This window comes from Schistocerca serialis, chromosome 3 (genome assembly GCF_023864345.2).
Source record: "Schistocerca serialis cubense isolate TAMUIC-IGC-003099 chromosome 3, iqSchSeri2.2, whole genome shotgun sequence".
NCBI classification, from domain to species: domain Eukaryota; kingdom Metazoa; phylum Arthropoda; class Insecta; order Orthoptera; family Acrididae; genus Schistocerca; species Schistocerca serialis.
The window spans coordinates 414,066,326-414,073,268 of NC_064640.1; positions in this window are offsets into that span (position 1 = coordinate 414,066,326).

Sequence of the window (6,943 nt, forward strand, 5' to 3'; positions counted from 1 at the left end):
GTAATTCTATAAAAACAAAATAGGCATGATTTCGAATTGCGATACGTATCTTTTTTTTATTAACTACCTTTTGTACGGCCTTAGCAATTATCATCGTTCTTTCTAGCAATTCTAATCGAGAGTATTTGGTGATTTTAATTTTGCCTTTTATTTCCTCCTTTGAACTTTTGTCAAAGCGTTCCACGTCTTCTTACGTGTATACTGCCAACGCTTTTCCTACACATTCTTAAAGGATTTTCATATATAACCTTAAGTTTACAACTTTTGCAAACGAACTACCATTAAATGTAGTTATTCCATCAGTTTTAAACTCTAGAAAGGGCTTTTCCGTTGCTTGATGCACAATGTCTGGTCGACCATATGTAGATACAATGTAACCGTTCTTTTTAAGCAGATCCAAATGAGAGTGCAGGCTTATAAACAGGCGTTTCACTTATCCTTGAACACAGTAAATGTTCTCGGATCAATCATTTTTTGCAAGTACAACAACGTGTTACCACTTTCCATCGCTACTTTCAGCAAAATCTGTCATCGTGTGGAATTCATATCCGTATTTTTCAATATACTGCATTAAAGTAATTTGTAAGCCTTGCTTGCACATTGGAAATGGTTTGTTCTTTTTCTAGTGACAATTTGTCGTCTTATTTCATGGTAGTTCTATTCGCCAAATACTACATTTTCATTTCTAGACTTCGATCTCTTCCGTTTTCAGTTTTCTTTTTTGTGCACATAACACACAAACTGCGCTTGAAGTATTAGTTTCTTTAATAGGGGCTGGTTTAAGTCTGATACATTGGTTCTTTTTCGTGAGACTTGTGGAATAGCATTATTTGTGGGAACCAATCCTAATTCGTTAATATCTATCTATACTGGGGCGTTTTGTGATGGAAAACGCTCTAGATTTAGAAAAATGTTTCTCCAGCTATAATGGAACACATGCATAATGTTTATATCGCCTTTGTTGGAGTTCGTGTTAACATTTCCCATACAGTTTACATGTACGTAATTAAAAATAGAAGGTATCAGATAGATTATATAATGGCAAGACAGATTTTTAGGAACCAGATTTTAAACTGTAAGACATTTCCAGGGACGGATGTGGAATCTTACCACAATCTATTGGTTATGAACTGTAGATTAAAACTGAAGAAACTGCAAAAAGGTGCGAATTTTAGGAGATGGGACCTGGATAACCTGACTAAACCAGAGGTTGTACAGAGTTTCAGGGAGAGCATAAGGGAACAATTGACAGGAATGGGGGAAAGAAATACAGTAGAAGAAGAATGGGTAGCTTTGAGGGATGAAATAGTGAAGGCAGCAGAGGATCAAGTAGGTAAAAAGTCGAGGGCTAGTAGAAATCCTTGGGTAACAGAAGAAATATTGAATTTAATTGATGAAAGTAGAAAATATAAAAATGAAGTAAGTGAAGCAGGCAAAAAGGAATACAAACGTCTCAAAAATGAGATCGAGAGGAAGTGCAAAATGGCTAAGCAGGGATGGCTAGAGGACAAATGTAAGGATGTAGAGGCTTATCTCACTAGGGGTAAGATAGATACTGCCTACAGGAAAACTAAAGAGACCTTTGGAGGAAAGAGAACCACTTGTATGAATATCAACAGCTCAGATGGAAACCCAGTTCTAAGCAAAGAAGGGAAAGCAGAAAGGTGGAAGGAGTGTATAGAGGGTCTATACAAGGGCGATTTACTTGAGGACAATATTATGGAAATGGAAGAGGATGTAGACGAAGATGAAATGGGAGATACGATACTGTGTGAAGAGTTTGACAGAGCACTGAAAGACCTGAGTCGAAACAATGCCCCGGGAGTAGACAACATTCCATTAGAACAACTGACAGCCTTGGGAGAGCCAGTCCTGACAAAACTCTACCATCTGGTGAGCAAGATGTATGAGACAGGCGAAATACCCTCAGACTTCAAGAAGAATATAACAATTCCAATCTCAAAGAAGGCAGGTGTTGACAGATGTGAAAATTACCGAACTATGAGTTTAATAAGACACAGCTGCAAAATTCTAACACGAATTCTTTACAGACGAATGGAAAAACTGGTAGAAGCGGACCTCGGGGAAGATCAGTTTGGATTCCATAGAAACGTTGGATCACGTGAGGCAATATTGACCCTACGAATTATCTTAGAAAATAGATTAAGGAAAGGCAAACCTACATTTCTAGCATTTGTAGACTTAGAGAAAGCCTCTGACAGTGTTGACTGGAATACTCTCTTTCAAATTCTGAAGGTGGCAGAGGTAAAATACAGGGAGCGAAAGGCTATCTACAATTTTTACAGAAAACAGATGACAGTTATATGAGTCGAGGGACATGAAAGGGAAGCACTGGTTGGGAAGGGAGTGAGACGGGGTTGTAGCCTCTCCCCGATGTTATTCAATCTGTATATTGAGCAAGCAGTAAAGGAAACAAAAGAAAAGTTTGGAGTAGGTATTAAAATCCATGGAGAAGAAATAAAAACTTTGAGGTTCGCCGATGACATTGTAAGTCTGTCAGAGACAGCAAAGGGCTTGCAAGAGCAGTTGAACGGAATGGACAGTATCTTGAAAGGAGGGTATAAGATGAACATCAAGAAAAGCAAAACGAGGATAATGCAATGTAGTGGAATTAAGTCGGGTGATGCTGAGGGAATCAGATTAGGAAATGAGACACTTAAAGTAGAAAAGGAGTTTTGCTATTTGGGGAGCAAAATAACTGATGATGGTTGAAGTAGAGAGGATATAAAATGTAGACTGGCAATGGCAAGGAAAGCGTTTCTGAAGAAGAGAAATTTGTTAACATCGAGTATAGATTTAAGTGTCAGGAAGTCGTTTCCGAAAGTATTTGTACGGAGTGTAGCCATCTATGGAAGTGAAACATGAACGATAAATAGTTTGGACAAGAAGAGAATGGAAGCTTTCGAAATGTGGTGCTACAGAAGAATGCTGAAGATTAGACGGGTAGATCACATAACTAATGAGGAGGTATTGAATAGAATTGGGGAGGAGTTTGTGGTACAACTTGACTAGAAGAAGGGATCGGTTGGTAGGACATGTTCTGAGGCATCAAGGGATCACCAATTTAGTATTGGAGGGCAGCGTGGAGGGCTGAAGACCACAACAACAACAACAATTAAAACTATCGGTAGACATAATTTGTAATATTTTCTCAGTTATTATTGTGTGGACGGTTTACTTGTATATCATACAAGTTTAGTTTATTCTTACTGCCCCAATAGACAAATTGCAGAACATTGTTAAACACAAGACAGAAACTGTTCTGTGCGCTATCTGCTAGTTTACACCACATAGAAGCGTTTGCACAGAGTACAGCAGAGCACATTGTAAATATTGTTTGGCGATATTTAAAACAGTAGACTATCTTCCAGGGAGCTAAACACACCATCGATTTTATAGTTACAAATCATAGCTTCGAGTGTGATAATACCATGTTCTCTAGGAAAGGATGATCTGAATATTTCCTGCAGACGCACGTGAGGGCACTTTATAATTTGGATAACATTGTTTCCGATATCTTTATTGACTCCAGGGCTTGTGATATTATATAAAAATTGTTATATATCCTTACAATTGGAGTTCATCCATGTTAAACAAGCTATTCTAGCTGTCTTATCGTTTTTCGCAATGATATTTCTATTTTCTTGGTAGTCTCCTTTAATACAGAAGTCGTGGGCTGAAGTTAGTTAAGCATAAATTTCCAGTTTGTTAAAAATACCAGCAAAATCTTGCGTTATATCCAAATCATTAAGGTAACAGTCGTCTCTATGGAGATGTTGCATTGCTCCAGGCGGTTGTTCCATCAGAACATCTACTTTGGCCTCAGCCAATTCCACTTTGTATGGTATAGGCACAGGATTTTTGTATCACCTCGAAGTAATTTCCAGTGCTTTCTTGCTGATTTTCCATGTTATAAAGTGTTAAATAGGGAATGTTTAATTATAAACACCCGGTATTACAGAATACAGAGTGTTGGCCACGCATTTAGGTAGCTATCTGTGCCTGACTAAGCGATGTGGTGCAGTGCTTAACACACTCGACTCACATTCGGAAGGAGGAAGGATCAAATCTCCGTCTGCTCATCCAGATTTGACAATGTCCGTCCACGACTACCGCCGCTCCGACGGGGATGCCTACCGGGAATCCATTGCCTCAGAGGTCGAAAGCGATCCCCTCACCTTTCACTGTCCCGCTGACATCACCCATGCCTCTTCCTTCCTTCAGAAGACCATCACTGACGCTGTGGAGGCCCATGTCCCTACCAAACTCATCCCTACGCTTCCTCCATAGGCCATCCTTCTTCTTCATGAATCCTGCAGGCTCCACCGCTCTTTCTCCTTCCTCTGCCACTAGCAATTACAGCAACATGTCCGGAACCTCCTTACAGCAAAGAAACGCCGGGACTGGCGCCAGACATGCACACACCTCAACTCCACCCTCCTTGTCAACTTCTCCAAGTACTGGTCAGCCTTCCACCACCTTACTCGTAGCCATCCCACACCACATTGCCCTACCCTCCATGACGATCGCCCCTTTCGTGACAACCTCAGTAAGGCTAACCATTTTGCTTCCCACCTCTCCAAGGTCTTCTCCATTCCTGACCATCCCCATTTTGATTAATCCCTCTTTCCCACCGTCCTTGACTGCACTGATACCTCTGTCCAACCGCTTGCTCCTAGATTGCAGTACTTGGATCAGTTACCCCCCCTCAGATATCAACACTCCCATCACCACACATGACATCACATTCGTCCTCCACTCCAAACGCAACACCGCCCCTGGTCATGATGGCGTCACCTACCACACCCTCAAGGAATCCCCCCCTCCCCCGTCCTTCCTGGCTGGCTGCCCTTGCTACTCTGTACAATGTCCTCCTCTACACTGGCTTTTACCTCGACCTGTGGAAAACTTCCAGTGCCCTGCTGTTCCCTCAACCCAACAAACCTCCCCCTCTGCTACCTCTTCCTATCGTCCCATCTGCCTTACATCTGTGTTCAGTAAGGTCTTCGAGACTATCCTCTCCTGCTATATTCACCGCTACCTTAACCAGCACCACCTCCTTCCCCTTACCCAGTGTGGCTTCCGGTCTTCCTTCTCAGCCGACGACCAGCTCCTTAATCCTACCAATCTTCTTTCCCTCCAACTTAACTCCCGCCACACCACTATCTTTTGTTTCCTTTGACCTCCAGAACACCTACGACTGTGTCTGGCATCCTGGGCTCCTCTTCAAACTCCAGATCTATGCTCTCCCTATCAATTTCGTCTGTTTCATTGCTTCCTTCCTCTCCCATCGTCCCTCCTATGTCACTATACAAAATTCCAGCCCTGGTACCTTCTATCCCTCCGCCGACATTCCTCAAGGCTCCATCCTTTCCCCTCTCCTCTATCTCCTGTACACTGCTGATATGCCCAAACCTCCTATGCCTGATCACCTCCTCCAATTTGCTGATGACACTACCTTCCTAGCCCTTTCTCCTATCCTTCAACGGTCCCAACATACCCTCCAAACCCACCATAACCAGTTCACCACTTGGTCCAACCAGTGGTTCCTTCGTATCAACCCCTCCAAGACCCAGGCATTCATCACAGGCTGCAATACCTGCTCCTTCCACCTCTATGATTTCTACCTCACCATTTATGGCCATCCTATCCATATCTCTCCTATCCTCAAATACCTTGGCCTCACCCTCGACTGACACCTCACCTGGACTCCCCGTCTCCTTACAATCCAATGAAAGTTCAAAACACACTCCGCCTCCTGAAACTCTTGTTCGGCCGGACATGGGGACTGCATCCTTCCACCATCTGTCACACCTACAAATCTTCAATCTGCCTCATCCTTTGTTATGCCAGCATTGCTTGGATTGCCACCCCTTGCAGGTTCAATAAAGCCCTCCAAATCCTCAAACGCCATGCACTTCACCTTGCCTTCCGTATCTGCCTTCCGTCCTCCATGGGCATCCTTTATGACCTCGTCCCCTTTCCCTACCTTCTCCTTTTCCTTGAACACATCCCCACTCTGTATATGGTCCATTGACTCTATCCCACCCCCCACCCCCTGGTGTCTCCCTTCCTCTCCACCCCAAGCCCATTGCCGCACCTTTACCGTTGTGTCCTGCCCTCTCTCCATCTCCACAACCTCCATCTCCTTTCCCAACACAACTTCCAGCGCGTACCCCTCCCGGATGATGAGCTTCGCCCTGACGCCCACCCCTCCTACCAACCCTAGCCCCACCTTCCTCCTGCCTCCTCCTCAGGGCTCTCTCTCCTCCCCCTCCCTTCTCCTAAGTAGCATTCCTGCTCCTATGCCCCCCTCCCTCTCCCATGCTCCCCTTCGGTGTCTGTGCACTCCCTCCTGCCTTGTCTTCCCTCTTCATCTCCCACCCTGCCTGTCTCCTGCCTCTTGGTGCACATCCTGCCCCCTTTTTTCCTCTTCCTCCCGCCCTAAGCCCCCCCTCCCGCACCTCCCTCCCATCTTTTCCCCTCCCTCTCCAGTCTCCAGTCCCTTGGCAGGTCCCTAGCAGCAGTTTTTTTATTCTTCGTGAATGCTCCATCGTTATCCAGTGTTTTTTAAGTGTCTTGCTCTGTGTGATTTTTATCCTGTGGCCAACTTTTAAATTGTGTTTGCCTCCAGTGTTTTTTAAGTGCACTTTGATTTGCCATCTGTGTGTCTTTCAAAATATCGACTTTTTAACTATCTCCCAGTGCATGTCCCCATCTTAGTGTATATTTCAACTCTCATCATCTCCATTTACTGTGTTTTTATGTCCCCCTTTTTATGTAATCACCCTTTTGTATTTTTGTAAAGCCAATTGACTGAAGAGCAGTGGACTGTGCTGCTGCCAGCCCTCCCCTGCCCATGTGGAGCAGCCAAATGAAATTACAATAAAGAAGAAAAAAAAAAAAGAAATCCAGATTTGAG